At 40.3% G+C, this 19,309-nt stretch overlaps 1 long non-coding RNA gene across 5 annotated transcripts in view; it reads right to left on the reverse strand.

Moving 5' to 3' along the window:
• LOC112133862 (uncharacterized) overlaps positions 1–19,309 on the reverse strand; it is a 50,540-nt gene that overhangs the window by 14,866 nt on the left and 16,365 nt on the right. For 3 of the 5 annotated variants that reach the window (XR_010140350.1, XR_008526456.2, XR_008526454.2), the window contains one exon: positions 10,880–11,008. This is a non-coding gene — a long non-coding RNA (uncharacterized LOC112133862). The remainder of the gene's footprint in view (positions 1–10,879; positions 11,009–19,309) is intronic. The other 2 variants (XR_008526457.2, XR_008526455.2) reach the window with 1 other exon arrangement.

Raw genomic sequence — 19,309 nt, forward strand, 5'->3', positions numbered from 1 at the left:
CTCAAACCTGGATGAGTATTTGGAAAGATTAAAAAATATGTATTTTGCTGGGCATGGTAGATCATGCCTGTAATCTCAGAACTTTGGGAGGCTGAGGCAGGAGGATCACTTGAGCCCACTGCAACCTCTGTCTCCCAGGTTCAAGCAGTTCTCCTGCCTCAGCCTCCTGAGTAGGAGTTCAAGACCAGCCTGTGCAATATAGTGAGATTCCAGCTCTATAAAAAATAAAAAAGTTAGCTGGGCATGGTGGTGTGCGCCTGTGGTCCCAGAAACTTGGGAGGCTCAAGTGGGAGGATCACCTGAGCCTGGGAAGCCGAGGCTTCAGTGAGCCATGATTGCACCACTGCTCTCCAGCCTGTATGACAGAGCAAGATCCTGTCTTAAATAAAAGAATAAATAAAATAAAAATACATAGTTCTGGCCTTTATTCCTGATATATTGGGTCAGAATGTCTGGAGATGAATCTCAGACTTTTTATTTTTAAAAAGTGCCCCCAAATCTTTTGAGAACCAACAAGTGATGGGATCCATTAGCTCAAATGGTTCCCCGTGGTTTTCTCTCTCTCTCTCTCTTTTTTTTTTTTTTTTTTTTATTTAGATGGAGTCTTGCTGTGTTGCCCAGGCTGGAGTGCAGTGGCTTGATCTCAGCTCACTGCAAACTCTGCCTCCTGGGTTCAAGCCATCTTCCCACCTCAGCCTGCCAAGTAGCTGGAATTACAGGCACCTGCCACCTGCCACCATGCCTGGCTAATTTTTGTATTTTTAGTACAGACTAAAAATACAGGGTTTCACCATGTTGGCCAGGCTGGTCTGGAACTCCTGACCTCAAGTGATCCGCCTGCCTTGGCCTCCCAAACTGCTGGGATTACAGGCGTGAGCACCCAGCCTCCTTGTGGTTTTCATAGTCTATGTCTGCTCTCACAAAAGTTGCCAGCCTTCAAGATATGCTCTCCTTCTCCCTGCCCAGTGTTGATAGTTACTAGAATTGGTGGAAAGCAATTCTTGAAGGGCTTAGGGAGTATGAATTTGTAAACCACCTTTATTTCATAAAATTTGAGAAGGCACTGTAAAAAGCTTAGATTTTGGAGTGCATAAAATAATCTTCTAAATATGAAAAAAAATAAGCCAGCAGAAATAGGTTACTTCATGGGGTTGGAAGAGAAACTAAAGGAAAATAAATGACACTGTAAATGTACCTGTCTTTTGAAATCCTAGCTGACATTAAATTCATAGCCATGCAGAGGTTTTAGATGTGCTTGTCTGAGACAGTGAAGCTTAATGGACCAAATGTGGCTGAAACATCAGGAAATCTACTTTTAGCCACAAATTATGAAGTGGAGATATATAATTATTTTATTGTGATTCTTCAAGCGAATACACTTGAAAGATACAAAGCATGGCTTTCTCATGAAGTAATTCTATGATCATGTGCACTTTTTATTTTAAAATTTGTTTTTACCAAATACAGCTATAATATAAGCAGCTTATTCCTGGCCAAAAACCCACCTAAGAATATCAATTAGGAATTTGGTTGGCTTCCAAAAATAAAAAAAATTGACTTATAAGTAAGAAAGGTTCTTTTTCTCACATTCAAAAAGAGAACCCAGATGTTGGGAGCAGCATTACAGGATTCTCTGGCCTTTCCCTCACGTTGGAAGAGCCACTGCAGCTTCAGACCCCATTGCCATGCCCTTCCAGGCAGGAATGAGCCGAGGAGGGTCAGGGCCAGCCACACCTGCCTCTGCATGGGAATAGCAAAGTTGTCTCACTTTGACACCTAGCAGGATTCTTCTGACTTTTTGGCCAGAATTAAGTCACATGACCTCCTTTAACTAGAGGAGACTTGTAGAATAGATGCATTTTAAATTTCAAACTACATTGCCAGGGCCTTCTACTTTACTTTTTTTTTTTCTCTAAGTGACAGGATCTCAGCCAGATGCAGTGGCTCATGCCTGTAATCGCAGCACTTTGGGAAGCAGATCACCTGAGGTCAGGAGTTCAAGACCAGCCTGACCAACATGGTGAAACCCCGTCTCTACTAAAAATACAAAAATTAGCTGGGCATGGTGGTGTGCACCTGTAGTCCCAGCTACTCAGGAGGCTGACACACAAGAATCGCTTGAACCTGGGAGGCAGAGGTTGCAGTGAGCCAAGACCACACCACTGCACTTGACTGCACTGCAGACTCTGTCTCCAGGCTGGAGTGCATAGGTGCAATGATAACTCACTGCAGAAGCAAACTCCTGGGCTCAAGCGATCCTCCCGCCTTAGTTCCCAAGTAGCTGGGACTACAGGTGCAAGCCACCATGCCTGACTACTTTCTACCCTTCTGCTTTTACTCTTCATCCACAGTTCAAAAGACATTCTCTCTTTACTTCAACAAACAAAACTGTATAGTTCCTACAGTAGTCTGCTTAGCAATTAACCCTGTAATGAAATCTTCTCAGATTATTTCCACATAATAAATTCCTCATTTTCTAATAATGTATACTCACATGTTATACCACCACAGCAGCTATTTTTGTATCTACTGCTCTATTATAATAGACCTTTTTTTTTTTTTAGTTTATCTCCTGTGCTTCTCAGAAACCAGTTATTCTTATAATCCCTCCATGTCTTGAGCTCACCGTGCCTAGTAATGTCTGCTTAGCTGAACTGAGAAAAACACAGACTGAGTCACCCTACTCTTCTCTGCTACACAGAGTGGCATGTGCAAAGCTCTGTATGCAGCCCAAGCCTACATCTCATTGGTGCCTTTGTTTACACAGCAAACTCTTTCTGACATGTTGGATGCTTGATAGTCATACAAATTACAAGGACCACAAATACAAATCATAATTGCAGATGTCATACATTTTAGTGATCTCTGTTGAAAGATTGAATTTGAGTGGTTTGCACACCATCCAAGGAATTTTTCTGAGGAAACTCGTGATTAGAAAGAGGCTACAATATTCCATCTCTTAGAAGGGTTGCCAGGAAATGAACATGCTGCATGCATGACAAGCATGAATACTGACAAGCATGAATCCTGAGAATCAGTGGCCTGGAACTCCGCTGGTGTAAGCGTGAAAGTGCAGGCACTAGACAAACCCCATAGCAGGCAGTGACATGTGGGTTAGTTTATGAGGAAAAGAATCAACAAACTACTTATTATGTGTATTTTCTCTCCCTTTTGCTTCTCAGCCTTCTGTTTCAAGTTATTTTTATGCTCATCTCACACTCTCCGTATTTTTCAGACATGCATTAACAAATTAGAAAGATGACTTTGTACTGGCACTTGCATATTTCTCCTGATGGATGTATCCCCGAAACGCATGTGTGAAATACATTAGTTTGAAAACAATCACAAGTGGTGAAGTTGGTGATTCAGGAATTAGGAGGTCAGACATGAAAACAACAAGGAAAAACCAGAAAGAATTAAAAAATCTACAGGGAAAAAACCTATGATGACACACATGGAAAGTGAGAAATATCAGTTACAATAGTCAAATTCAAAAGTCAAAAATAGATTCTGCCTCTCTGCGGCATAACTTATCAATGTAGCACATTTCTGAGGAAGCATTCTCTTCTTCCAACTGTAGCTATGTCTACAAACAAGTTTAAGGGGAGAAGTCTACCAAAAATAACATGAAATAATCATTTTTAAATGACTTGATGCTAAGTGGCCCCGTGACTCAATTTTTCATTTTCAACTAGTTGGTGTACAATCAAGTCAGCTGCCTACATGGACAAAAATGCAATGCACATCTTATTAACAAATGTGTGATTTATGTATTTTCTCATTCTTGATGTGCATTCAGAAGGAATAAAGGATCTTCTTGGGAAAAAAGTGTTTACCACACCTGGTAAGTTGCCATTGTTCACCTTCCAGGTATTGTGTTATTTTGGTCTTCAAGGCCCTGTGGTACTTGGAAGCAATTCCTTAATAGTCAAACAAGAGCACATTGCCAGGTTTCCATTGTCAATGTTGCAGAACTTACTAGTGTTTAATACTTTGTAGAAGGAGGAATATTTAAATACAAATCTTGTTTTAGGAAAGTGCTCCATAGAAAGTAAGTTGGGGAAAGTACCAGAGTCATTTCTATCAAAAGATATATTTCAGGATCTGGGAGAATTTGCTAAAATTAAAAAAGAAAGAAAATTAAGAGAGAGAGAGAGAAAGACCTGTTCAGATTCGTTTCAACAACCAGTGGTTGTTCTACATCTATGGGATGTAGAACTTTTCATTAGCCAAGAGAAGGAGAGATCATACTCATACCATATGACTTCCTGGTGGAAGGTGGAAACCCAACATTCAGATGATCATTTGAAACATCATCTTCCCCTTTTTGAGATTTTAAAAGATACAAAAAAAATACACTCATGACCCAGCTATTCCACTTTTTAATATATACCCAAGAAAATTAAAAACATATGTCCACACAAATACCCATATGAATATTAATAGCAGCATGATTCATAATAGTCAAAAAGTGGAAACAACCCACATGTGCGTCAGCTGATGAATGGATTAACAAACGTGATACACTCATACAATGGAATATTATGCAGCATAATAAGGAATGAAGAACTGATTCATGCTATAAACAATGAACGAACCTTGGAAACATTATTCTAAGTGAAACGTCAGACACAAAAGGCCACATATTGTATGATTCCATTTGTATGAGGTGTCCAGGTCAGGCAAATCCATAGAGATGGAAGGTAGATTATGGGTTCCCAGTGGCTGAGAGGAGAGGGAGAGTGGCGAGTGAGGGCTAATGGATAATGGGACTTTTAGGGTGATGATAAACATTTTAAGAACTAAATGTGTGGAAAGTTGCATAACTTTGTGGCTATACTAACAATGACTAAATTGTACACTTTAAAGGGGTAAATGTTATGGTATATGAATTATATCTCAACAAAGAAATTATTCAAAAAATACTCCTGGTACCAAATGACTGTTAACATAAAAGTGATGTTATCACATAGATGACTCTGAGATATAGCTCCCAAACACCACATATGTTTTTAAAAGGAAAGAAACCAAAAACGAGCCTATTTCAATATGGTGAAAATTTTAATGAACTAAAAAAATGTTTGTTTGTGGTTCCTTCCATATAGAGAGCCTCATTTCTCAGCCAATTAAAGCAACTAAACCTAAACTGAAATTATACAGATTTACAGGGTCTGTGGTGGGCAAGTCTATGGATGGGGCCTGGTTGTCTCTGCCCCTCCTGTCTCATTTCTGGGATTTTCCTGTCGTTTTGTTTGAGTGCCCTTCAGGTACTGAGTGCTTTTATGAAGTTGTGCACTCTTCTTTCTCCATGCCTATGTCTGCCTCCACACTGCCTTTGAGAAGAACATCTCTGCTCTCAGCTTAACCAAAGCTTGAAATTTGGGGTCCCATGTTTTAGCTGCTATCAGTTCAGCCCAAAGAATGACAGGTGAAACTTCAGGCAAGCAGAGAGATATCCTTGTGCTTAGCAAGAAATGCACTGAGGAGACAGCTGATAGTGGACTCACTCTTAGTCTTAGCGTGGCATCTGTCCTCTCTGGCAGCATTGATTGGCCACATCATAGGTTTAAATGGCTGGATATTCAATATCTCACAGGGAGCAATCTCCAGAAGATTTAATTATATGTAAAAGGCCAGGGAACTTCGGCAATTTAGTGAACATTTTTTTCTCTTTCTTTCTTTTTCTTTCTTTCTCTTTCTTTCTTTCTTTCTTTCTTTCTCTCTTTCTTTCTTTCTTTCTTTCTCTCTTTCTTTCTCTCTTTCTTTCTTTCTTTCTTTCTCCTTCTTTCTCTCTCTCTCTTTCTTTTTTCTTTCCTTTTCTTTCTTTCTGATGGAGTCTCGCTCTGCTGCCTAGGCTGGGGTGCAGCAGTGTGATCCTGGCTCACTGTAATTTCCACCTCCCAGGTTCAAGCAATTTTCCTGCCTCAGCCTCCTGAGTAGCTGGGATTACAGGCACCCGCCACCATACCCAGCTAAATTTTTTTTATTTTTTCAGTAGAGACAGGGTTTCACCATGTTGGCCAGGCTGGTCTCGAACTCCTGACCTCATGCGATCTGCCCACCTCGGCCTCCCAAAGTTCTGGGATTATAGATGTGAGCCACCGAGCCTGGCCTAGTGAACATTTCTTATGTTAAACCAAATGCTATTCAATAAGTTTTAGCTTCAAGTGGGCTGAGTTTCACATCATTATGAATGAGAAATTTAAGGGATAGACCCTATGCTGACCTCACAGTCATCCCTTCATTCCCTCTTCCTTTAAGATGTTTTCTACCTAGGAGGTTACTCAGGCCCTTGCACATGTGGTCTCCTGGCAGCAGATCCATCTCTGACATTTGCAGATGGTGCAAGAGTACAGATGAAGGCCTCCACCCTTCCAACTCATAGTTTGCCCCTTTTATGTTCTTAGCTGCTGCTCAGTCCTGCAACTTGACCCCCACGCACACTCATGTGTATGTGAACATTGCAGCTGCAACCCGGGAGCCTGCAAAGAGTTGCCCTTTGGACTTTCTCAGGTTAGGAGTGCAGTTAACAGCTGTAATGCTGTGACTTGAAGAGTAGCCCACACAGGCTGTGGAAGGGCTAGGGTATTTGGGAGAGAAAGTTCAGAGTTCAAGGTACCCAAAGTATGGACTAGAAGGGGGTGCCTTGGTTCCAGGTGGGCATGTCTCTTTGGCTTCATGGGTCTCTCTCCTCTTAAAACTAAAGCAGGCACCTCAGGCTAGGATACCATTTGCCTGGGTCCAAAGGGAGAACTGTCTGGAAATCTTATTCCACCAGTCTTTCAGGCAGATCCAGCCATAGAGCTGTGTCTTAACCCTGAGAGGAAGCAGAGCTATGCCTTAAGCCAGCTCCTTAATCTACATCATTTTCTTTGCAACTGGACACATTTTATTAATATATGTATCTATACTGCATGTAAATAGGAAAGAGGACCCTGGCTTATTCTCTTGTTAGAGTAAGACAAGAAGTCCATGAAATTTGGGGAAACCAGGCCAAGGTTTGGGTCCAAAAGAGACCTCCTTCAAACACATACACACCCGTTTTTCCACATGTGAGTAATTACTAAACTTTTTGGCCCTCACCAAAACAACCAGCAGGACCCAGGAGTTTAATGAATTTTTCTCACTTCCATGGAGCAGTAAAATTGAGTTTTTATTTATTAGAAACTTAAAATGTTTTTTAATTCTGTGGGAGTAATTTAGAAATTGGTGTGAAGTGTAATTGATTTTTATAAACATGCATATTGTAGATTTTTCATTAATAAGCATTTGCATTGTAATTTGTTTGTGCATGAGTGCCCTGGACTTTCCAGATGCTAATGAACAAAGTGCTAGAGTGTGCTTTCTACAAAGCGAAATTCATTATTTTCATTTTTATTTTTAACTCTTTTCTCAAAATGAGAACAAGAGAAAGCTATTGGAAAGATAATTTCTAGAAAGAAAGGTGAAGTCAGCTCTTTTTGATAATTATGTTTTTCCTCTCAATCTTGTTTAGCAAAAGCTGAAGAACTTGTCTGTCACACTCCTGATACTTTCTCTAATTAGTCCTGGCTTCATATATATGTGTATATATACACATATGAAATACTCTTTCATGTATATATGAAAAGACTATTTAGAATGATTATTTGTACTGCATATAATTAAGTAGGGCTGTGTCCTGGTCTATAATCACTAGAGACTCCCTTCTGAGAAAATACTCCTGACTTAACCACACAATTTATTCTACATTGTGGTGCCTTCAGGGATACACCCTTCTGGAGTACATTAGTTTCCTCAGACAGACCAGAAATGATTACCAAGGGAGGAACCTCTTCCGATAAGCCCTCTTTTCATTTCTTTGATATGTGTGCGTCGATCCCTAAGTCCTCATCTGGACTGCTACCTTAATTTGCAGAGCCCAAGTGAAAACACACACACAAAAAACCCTCAAAGTCCCTTCAAAAAGCAGGGGTGGTGGTGGGGGGAGGTGTGGAAGATTTCCTTTCTTTCTCTTTTGGCCTGTCATGGGGTCTCTTACTTGCTATTTAATTTCATGCTCTCTTTGACACAGGGGTATTCACAGGGTGAGTGCAGATGGTCTCAGGTAGCTCAGGCCTGCCCAGCCACTCGGTGCATGGGGTGTGTGCACCCAGCTTCCATGTCCCCTGCAGGCCCAGGCGCCTGCCTGCCCAAATGGCTGTAGTTACTGGAAGGGGGTTGGGGAGCAGAGAGTGGAGGGGTGGGAGATAATGGGAGTGGATGAGGAAGCTCCTCACCCCCTGTTCCATTGTCCTCCTGGACTTCACTTACAAAACACAAACTCCAAGATGAAATTGTTACGCATTTTAAGGGGCTTCACCCATGAAAGATGGGCAACTCTCCTGTCATAAAAGAAGTCCACAGAAGGATCCATAACTTCTGTGCCAGGTCAATAGTGCTTTGATTTCCTTTCTTTCTGCCTCCAGTGATTATCCAGGGACTACAGATGGGGTCAGCAGCATGCCCAGTCACCTGCATTGCCTAATGAATGGCTGACTGCCTCAGCATCCCCTGGGCAGAGGTGGGGAGGACTTGTTTACAGCCTGATATGGTTAGGCTTTATGTCCCCACCCAAATCTCATCTTCAATTGTAATCCCCACGTGTTGAGGGAAGGAAGTGATTGGATTATGGGGGTAGTATCCCCCATGCTGTTCTCATGATAGTGAGTGAATTCTCACGAGATCTGGTGGTTTTATAAATGATAGTTTTTCTTGCACTCTCACATGCTCTCTGTTGCCTACCAACATGTAAGACAGGCTTGTTTCCCCTTCTGCCATGATTGTAAGTTTCCTGAGGCCTTCCCAGCCATGCAGAATTGTGGGTCAATTAAACTTTTTTCCTTTGTAAGTTACCCAGTCTCTGGCAGTTCTCTATGGCAGTTCTCTATAGCAGTATGAAAACAGACTAATACATAGCTTAATTCTGGATTTATCTTAGCCTTCACTCCTCAAGCAGTCCAGGCATGGTGGCTCACGCCTGTAATCCCAGCACTTTGGGATTGATCTCTTGAGGCCAGGAGTTTGAGAACAACCTAGTGAGACTTCATCTCTACTGAAATCAAAAATTTAAAAAAATTAATAAAATATGAAGTTCCCACTCCATAGTTTAATGACACATGCACTATTATGTGGTTTTACTTTTCTCATGGAAAAGCTATACATTATAGAAAATGCAAAACATCAAGAACAGAAGAAAACAAATCACCAGAATTGCCATCTTACTGTCCAGAAATAATTGCTTAGCATTTTAGCATATGTATTTTGGTCTTTTTACATATATGGCTATGGTGCATATGTTATTGAGATATTGTAAATATTGCTTTAAAACACACTTTCATTCACTCAATAATACACCATGAATATCTTCCATATATTATTATTAATCTAAAACATTATTTGAAAACTTTCAGGTGCATACCACTCAAATGGGAGCATGTGGGAAATAAAGATTCTAAAGTCTCTCACTCGCAGAGATTCTCATTCATAATCTCAGATGGAGACTCATAAATCTGATATCTGCCTTTTGAAGAAGCACCCCAGAAGATTCTGATGGAGGTGATCCTCAGAGCTTGCTCTGATACTGATCTACAATATGATTTTAAAATGCTGCACTGTGTTCCATCATAAAGGTGTACCATAATTTATTAAACCAGTTTCATATTGTTCATTTGACATTAGTTTCTAAATTTTCACATGCATGATTAATTCTTCAAATGAATCGTTCTGAACATCTCTAATTATTTCCTTAGGAAAATTCTGCAAAGTGGAATTACTGGGTCAAAGGGAATGTAAACCTGAGCAAAGTAGATGGCAGTGTGAATGAAAGAGCAAATCAGTAAGCTGTAAAATACTACACTAATATGATAGAACAGCTGCCATTTATTGAGGGACTTTCGTATACCAGGCCAGGGGTTCTTAAATTTTCTTGTGAATCAGAATCACCTGGATGGCTTGTTAAAACCAGGTTGCTGCTACCTTCTCTCCGTCCCAGTTTAATTCATTAGGTCTGTGATGGGACTGGGAATTTGCAATTCTAAGAAGTTTCCAGGTGATGCAGATACTGGTCCTAGGCCAGGCCACACTTTGGACACCACTAGACACTATTCTAGGTGTCTTATTAAACTTCACAGCAGTCTTTTACAGTTGATGACTGAGATGCAGAGAGGGTCTGAGGTTATGAAGCTAATGATAGCAGAGCTGGGATTTGATTCAAAATTTGATGATTCAAAAGCTGATGGTTTTCCCACCAGGCAACCTGGTTTCTTACTTCATTTTACTGCCCACAAATAAAATATTTTAGATGTCTTCCTAACAAGCACTGAAGGTTTCAGTGTCAGCGTCACCCCTTCCCCACTCCAATCTATTAGGGATACATAAGGGAGGAGGGAGGTTAGGAAGTGTTTGGCTGAGAAATTCCTCAGGGGAAACTGGTTGGATAAGTTACACTCTACCATTCACATCAATATGAAGAGTTGCCTCCCTGCCCTGCTGTGGCCTCAATGACATGTGGACATCAAGAGAATAATTTCTCATCTCTTACTGCAACCACATAATAATCCTGCCTTGGAAGAGAGATCTGTCTTCTCCAAAAACCACCTCCAACCTTCTCCACACAATGGCTTAAATAACCTGTTTGTTCAGGCAGTTCAGAAAACAAATTTCATCAGTGCAGAAAACAAAGCACTCCTATCAAACTGGTTGGTTAATGATACCCAGCAGAGCAAACACCCAGTGGATTGGCAGAACGTGAGCCAGGTTGGCTTCTAACAGACTCAGCTTAAGACACCCAGAATCACCAAGTGAATCAGACACATTTCATAACTAAAGACACCTGAAGACCTAATTATGCAAATTTTACCTGTTTGTTACCTTGGGGTCTGGACATTCTGCTGTCTTTCCGTGTGTTGATGGTTGTGTGTGAAGATTATTTGTGCGTCATTTAGTATCCATTTATTCATCCTGTGAGCTGAGGATTCTGCTAAGCACCCTACAGGAGAAAAGGAATATTGTCTGTTTAAAACGTGTTTTGTGTGGCTTCTTGGACAGTGTCCCTGGATGTGGGTACCTGAGAACAATCCATCCTTACTGTTCCATTTCCTAATGGAAAATGCACTACTTCCATCCATGTGAAACATAAATTTAGTCTGGGATGCTTTATTATGTAAGACAAGGCAGGCTATGCATTCCAAGAGATATTTTGTCTAGAGATGATAAGGAGCATTGCACGGTCTTTGGCTTTATTATTTTCAACAACCCCCTAACTGGATAAGGAAAGGTTTTAGGTCAACAAGACTTGGGAAGTCTGCAGAGGAACTAGCATTCATAATCTGAGTTGCTCCAGCTGCCAGAAGTAGTGTCAATAATTGACAGTTTCGTGGCTGAAGGACTATAGTAGTTATAATTGTCTGACATAAGAAATACTCAATGACATAAGGCATTTTCTATAATGAAAAGAATTAACATTCCTACTGGATTGTTGTCTTTCAGGAATGCATTCAAGACATTTCTATATTAGGTAAGAAATTTGATTAAGAGCCTCTCTCTCTCTCATATGAATGGTCTTTTGTTTTTTGTTTTCTGTTTTTTTTCTCTTTTCTTTCTTGAGACATTGCTCTGTCACTCAGGCTGGAATGCAGTAACGTGATCTTGGCTCACTGCAACCTCTGTCTCCTGGGTTCAAGCGATTCTTGTGCCTCAGCCTCCCGAGTAGCTGGGATTACAGGTGCACACCACCAAGTCCAGTTAGTTTTTGCATTTTTAGTAGATACTGGGTTTTGCCATGTTGGCCAGGCTGGTCTCAAACTCCTGACCCCAAGTGATTCACCCACCTTGGCCTCTCAAAGTGTTGGGATTACAGGCGTCAACCACCACACCTGGCCATGAATCACCTTAAAGGAGGAGTTAAAGGGGGTGCCCCAGGAACAAGAATCACAACTCCGAGGGAGTTTCCGGGTAGGACATGGGAGAGAGGCTTCAGGTGTGTCAGGAATATATAATCTGTAAAACCACAGCATCTTCCTTCTTACAAACAATGCTTTCAGTTTTTGCACCGCATTTAGTGTCTTTCACTGCAGAGCTTTTCCCCAAACCCAGCAATTCACAAATTATGCATTTGTGGAATTGTTGAAATATTAGTATGTAGTTGAACCTTAGCAAACTGGAATCCAATTAGCTAGAATCATTGTAAAAATTCTATTTTTTAAGAAAATATGAGAAAATTACCTAAAACAAACACATATTACTGACTTAGTATAAAAAAAGAACTTTTTTTTAGGATATAGTACACTGTTAATAGAAATTCAGCTTAATATATTTTTAGATTATGATCATTGATAGCTATAACGATTCCACAAGAAATTCTTTCATCAAAAGAAAATCTCTTTGCTATTCTACTAAGAAAATGAGTACTAATAGATTTCAGATATATTCTTAGTAATAAAGATGAAGACAAAAGGAGCTTTCTATTTGCCACTGAAATAGCCACCAAGTATAATTAGCCAGTGTACTCTAGTTACCTATGGTATATGAAAAATTCAACCTATCGATGAGTAATCATACCATGAATACCAAGTACTGTTGGCAAAATTAATATTATATAGATCAGAAAATATAGCCCTAACATTCCCAGATACTAGTGTTAAGTAATCATTAGTGTTTTAAAGCTTTACATTGCACTACATGTGTATAAGGAGGTGTGAGCCAAATTTCTTTGGGAATGTCACAGTCATATTTCCAGAGTCAAACTTATTTGAATATGGAGGCAGTAAGGAGTCATGTGTAATACTTGGGGGCTCCTACGTCTGGGTTCAGAGTCTCTGGGCTCCTCTGCTTTCACGGCTCCCCAGATACATGCCTTCGGGCAAATCATTTTCCTCTGTTCTCTGCAAAATGGGCAGGGCAAGCATCAAGGTTGTAGAGGTGTGACGATTTAGGGAGATAACGTGAATGAGATGCTTTTCACAAAGCCTGGCACTGAGGAAGCACCAAATTAAGTCTTAGCTATGATTATTAAATTTCCATTTCATTATTCATGCTGTGAATATATAGATCTGTGTATTTTTTAATTTAAAGGGAAACTGACCATTTGTAGTAAATGTCTGCATAGTAACATGTAGTTTAGCAATAAATACTTAAGAATCAGACTAACAAAAATATTTGGTATTAACACAAAGTTTTATATAGCTATTTATTTACTTATATATTTATGAGGCAGGATCTTGCTCTGTCACTCTGGCTGGAGTAGCTGGGACTACAAGCAAGTGCCACTAAATGCAGCTAATTTTAAAAAGAAATTTTTTTTCTTTTTTTCTTTTTTTTTTTTTTTTTAGAGACAGGGTCTCACTATGTTGCCCAGGCTGGTCTTGAACTCATGGTCTCAAGTAATCCTTCTGTCTTGGGCTTCCAAAGTCCTGGGATTATAGACATGAGCTACCAAACCCGGCCAGCTTTATAATTTTTAAAATGAAATATATAAAGACCTAAACTAATTTTTTCAAAAGGCTCAACAATCTTTCAAATATACAGAGTTGATTAAAAACACTCATTTTAAATAAGAGTAAAAAGTTATCTATCTAAGTCAGGAAACAACAGGTGCTGGAGAGGATGCGGAGAAATAGGAACACTTTTACACTGTTGGTGGGACTGTAAACTAGTTCAACCATTGTGGAAGTCAGTGTGGCAATTCCTCAGGGATCTAGAACTAGAAATACCATTTGACCCAGCCATCCCATTACTGGGTATATACCCAAAGGACTATAAATCATGCTGCTATAAAGACACAAGCACACGTATGTTTATTGTGGCACTATTCACAATAGCAAAGACTTGGACCCAACCCAAATGTCCAACAATGATAGACTGGATTAAGAAAATGTGGCACATATACACCATGGAATACTATGCAGCCATAAAAAATGATGAGTTCATGTCCTTAGTAGGGACATGGATGAAATTGGAAATCATCATTCTCAGTAAACTATCGCAAGAACAAAAAACCAAACACCGCATATTCTCACTCATAGGTGGGAATTGAACAATGAGAACACATGGACACAGGAAGGAGAACATCACACTCTGGGGACTGTTGTGGGGTGGGGGGAGGGGGGAGGGATAGCTTTAGGAGATATACCTAATGCTAAATCATGAGTTAATGGGTGCAGCACACCAGCATGGCACATGTATACATATGTAACTAACCTGCACCTTGTGCACATGTACCCTAAAACTTAAAGTATAATAATAAAAAAAAAGGACAAAAAAAAAGTTATCTATCTATACACAAGGTAGAAAACTGAAACCATACGAACAGATAGTAACTGAGCAGCAAAGGTCTTCCTTGACCTTTATAAAACTTCCCCTTTCTCCCACAAGAATTTGTATATCTTTGTAGAATTTTTTAATGTATCTACAAGCATAAACATCTGTGTGTGTTTATTTACAAATGGAATCACTATATCTACTATTTTTCACCTGGATATTTTTAACTTGAAAGTATATCTTAAAGATACTCCCATACTTTTAAAAGATGCATGGTATTCTATCATATAGATATTTCATAATTCATGAAACTTGATAAAAATTCCTAAATGATGATGTTAGAGTTCCAGTTTTTTTCTTCTTACAAAGAAAACTGGAAAATGTACCTTTGTACTTATATATGTGTTTTTGTAGGTAAATAAGGATAAATTCCCAGCACTGAAGATTTAGCAGAACATGTTAATGACACTTAAAAACCAAAGTTAAAATACACATTTAATGAGATTACTCAGAGCAGATTGTTAAGTTTGTGGATCACCCAGGTCCTCTCCTTTCTTCCTTACTAGACATCATATCTCGCTAGAGATTAACTTAGGGCATATAGTTTTGAAGACAAGAGCTTAGGACATTGGACCCCCACCATTTACTAGCGAGACAAGGTAGTTATATTCTCTAAGCCTAGTCCTGCCTGTTGGGGTTATTGTGAGAATCAAATGAGATGCTGAAAATTAGCATTGAACACAGCATTATTTATCACTGGTGTTTTAGTCCATTCTGCTATAACAAAATACCAAAGCTGGGTGGCTTGTAGACAATAGAGATTTATTTCTCACAGTTCTGGAGACTGAGAAGTCCAAGATCAAGGTGATGGCAGATTCAGTGTCTGATGAGAGCTCACTTCCTCACAGACAGCACTTTCTTACTGGCAGGAGGTGCCAGGGGTTTCTCTAGGCCTTTTTTGCAAGAGCACTAGTCCCATTCCTGTGGGCTCTGCCCTCACATCCTAATCACCTCCCAGACGCCCTGTTGCCTAATCACCTTGGGGGTTAGGATTTCAATATATAAATTTTGGAGGGATAAAAACCTTCAGTTCATTACAACTGCTAACCCCTCAATAAATGTAGCAATAAACAGTTAATAATTCCTTATTAATACTTTCTAATTAATCTAGTGATGATTATTTTTAAGGAACACTAGACCAGGATTTTCCAAATTTCCAATTTTTTCATATCGACCTAAGCAGTGTTAGTTATCCATTTATCATTTACTTGCTGTATATTCCCTCCTATGCTTAAAGATTATCAATAATTTTTCTCTTGAATTTATCTACGGATTTCAAATATCTTCACATTTTCTCCCAGAACTATTTCTCAAACAGGGAAGTCAGTTTTATTACCCTGCTTCAGGCCTTTACCCAGTCTGGAGAAAGACTGGGCACCTATTCTACAAGAAACCTGGTCGGTCTAGAGATGGATATAGAGGGAAAAAAATCAAATTCTTTTTTTAAAAAACATTGAATTGTTCACTGAGTAGTAACAGGCAAAAACTGTGATTGCAAGAATATCTGTGAAGGTTACCATGTTTGCAAAGCCCTTTTGAATAACTGTTTGGGGCTCTGCTCGCAAACCCTGGCAGTGGAAAGCAGAGGCCTGGTGAGCCAGGCTCCTCTGCAGCCCCACACCAGGCTCTGCCCATCAGGTACTCCATATCAGAGGAGGGAACTGAAAAGTAGGAACCATATGGAGTCCTTTATTTATATTTTTTACTTGGGAGGTGACAGTGACAACTGGAGCTTCTGGCAGCAGGGGCGGAGGTTCCGGTGTTTGTTTTCCAGTGTCAGCCTAGACTTTGGCTGCCTCTGCCCAGTGGCCGTGCAGTGTCAGGGGAAGTGGCCATGGAGACCTCTGGGCCATGCTCCTGGGTGCATGGCCTCCAAGGCTGGCTCTCTGGCTTTTTTGCAACAGTTCTGAATGCTGCTCCATTCCTTTGCTGCTTAAAAAGTTTGAATGAGTTTGGCTCTTTATAACTGTGTGCCCCAAACCCCAATTTCCTCAACCCCCACACTCCTCCCATTTTCTCATTTCAGTGCATGGTAACTATGTCCTAAGCCAGTTGCTTGGATCCATCTGTGACTTCACTCTTTCTCTCCATTTCTCTTAATTGCAGCATTAATTGTTTTTAGAGACAGGGTCTTGCTCTGTTGCCCAGGCTGTAGTGCAATGCCAAGATCACGGCTCATTGCAGCCTTGACCTCCTGGGCCCAGGGATCCTTCCTGTCTCAGCCTCCCAAGTAAATACAGGCACATGTCACCACATCCAGCTCATTTTTTAAAATTTTTAATAGAGATGGGGTCTCACTATGTTGCCCAGGCTAGTCTTGAATTCTTGGCCTCAATTAATTCTCCTGCCTCAGCCTCCCAATGTGTTGGAATTATAGGCATAAGCCACTGTGCCCAGCCTTGTCTTTCTCCATAGGCTCTCACCCCCATAGCCTATTGTTACCCAGGTACTAGAGTGATCTTTCAAAAAGTAAATCAGATTATGCTGCTCCTTTTCTTAGAACCCTCCTCACTCTGATTAAAGAATTCTACTGTGGACTCCAAGACCCTAAAGGGGCTGCTGTCTTGTTATTTATCTCTAACTTTATCAAGCACCCACTTCCTTCTGCACTCACTGCTCTCCATACACTGGCCGCAGGTTTACAACCTTCTCCCAGGCAGCTCCCACACACGGCCCCTTTGCTAGTCTCAGAACACCCTCAGCATGCCACCATCTCAGGGCCTTCTTGTTGGATCTCCTGTGCCCGGAGCTTCCTCCCTCCAAGACACACACTCTCCACCATTTCTGCAGTACCTAACTGCCTTATTTCTTCAAATGCCCTTCCCTAAATCTCCCCAGGTCACCACACCCAGCTCTCTTACTCTGCTCTGTTTTTTTCCACAGCGTTTCTTTTTTTAAATTTTCTCTTTCTTTTTTTTTTTTTTCAATCTCCCATGTGACAGTATCCACAGCATTGCTTATCCTTCAAAATATATATCAATTTGCTTATTTCCCTATTGCCTGTCTCTCTCCCTGTTAGAATATAAGCTTCATGAAGGCAGGGACTGTCTGATTCCTGCTATACCCTTAGGGTCTACAATGTTGCCTAGTTCATAGTAACTACTCAAAAAATATTTGTTGCATAATTAAATGAATGAATAAATGAATATGGATGCATACGGCATTCTCTATTGTCTGAGAGTTTATAAGGAGGTCGTTACCAGTGACTCAAAGAAATATGATAGAGGCAACAACCTTAATGGAAATCAGTCAGAAGCCTTGAAGGAAATGACTGATTTTATCAATGTTCTTCATTTTAATTAAAAAGAAAAGTTTAAGATTTACTAAGGTCTGACCGAAGGCTTTCTTAAGCTTAGTCAGAGATGTCCATGGTACAATTTAAGGGGCACATTATGGAATCACCTGCCCAAACCAACTATTTTCTGTGGTCCATCATAATGTCTAAACTTCTCAGTATTTATTATTTTATTTATTTTACAAATATGCCAGGCCCTGTTCTAAGAAGTTGGGATATAGCAATCAACAAGTCAACATCCTGTCCTCATGGAACTCACGTTCTAGTTGGGAACAGACAATAAAGAAAGAAACACATGTATAGCAAGCACCAGGTGGTAAGAAGAGCCAGGAGAAAAATGACAACAGGCAAGGGAGAGGTGGAGGTAGAGATGGGTCTGTGTGGCTTTTAAGACCACAGCTAGGGAAGCCAGTGTTAGGGAGGTCCAGATGAGGCATGGGAGGAAGCTATGCAGACAGCGTTCAAGTTGCTTTGAAGACATCTCCACGGAGGGGAGTGAAGGTGATCTCTGGCTGTCTAGGAGATGTAGCCTAGGCATCTGCCATACTCTTGGAGTTTGTGTGTTTTTGTTTGTTTTTGAGACAAGATCTCACTCTGTCACTCAGGCTGGAGTGCAATGGTGCAAATAGGCTTACTGCAGCCTCAACTTCCCAGGCTCAAGAGATCCTCCTACCTCAGCCCCCCAAGTAGCTGGGACTATAGGCCATCACCACCATGCCCAGCTACTTTTTGTATTTTTTGTAGAGATGGGGGTTTTGCCATGTTGCCCGGGCTGGTCTCGAACTCCTGGGCTCAAGCAATCTGCCTGTCTCGGCCTCCCAAAGTGCTGGGATTATAGACGTGAGCCACCACATCTGGCCTGAGTTTGTGTTTTTAGCCTAATTTCTGTGTACGATGTTTTACTCGATGTAAAAATGTAGCCTAAATTCTGTGTACAATGTTTATGATATTATAGTCTGCTTTTTAGTTTTAAAATAATGTGCTATAGCCATATATAGGCTATGCGAATTTGAGGTTGCTTCTACATATATCTCAAAATCATGAGGATGCATGCTGCCATGCCATTCATTGGTCAGGTGCCAATCACTAACGGTAAGGAGCTGGGGATTGCACCACAGTCAATAGTCAGAGGCTACACAGCTTTTTGTTGTTGTTGTTAAAATAAAAATGAAAATGAAAGACAAGGTGAGTGAGTATATAGCTAGAATTTTTATTTCTCTCTACCTCCAATTTGTCAAGACTTTGGGTTATAGCATTCCAGTTTATTGGAAACAATCTTGGTTTCAATTATGTTTACCCAAAGCCAAATTCAAGTCAGTTTTCAGGATGTTTAATTTTTCTCCTGCCAACATTTGGCTGATTGAGTTGAATTTTATGTTTTCCGCGTACTTGTTTTGTGAAAAAAAAAAAAATTGTGTAGGAGCTATAACTATCGTATAACTATCAAATGTCTTCAGTGTAATGTTTTTCATCCAGTAACTGTGTGACTTGAAACAAGCCCTATGACCACTCTGTTTCACTTACACAACCTGTGAAATGAGGATAATATCTGACATGTATCCTCTTTCAGAAATTCTCTGAAAGCATACTTTATGCTCATAGAGGGAAAATGACACATTGCATTTAAAGCCTTATTAATCCTCTCATCTGAGGATAATTTTCATGTCCCCATATGGC

This window comes from Pongo abelii, chromosome 5 (assembly GCF_028885655.2).
Source record: "Pongo abelii isolate AG06213 chromosome 5, NHGRI_mPonAbe1-v2.0_pri, whole genome shotgun sequence".
NCBI classification, from domain to species: domain Eukaryota; kingdom Metazoa; phylum Chordata; class Mammalia; order Primates; family Hominidae; genus Pongo; species Pongo abelii.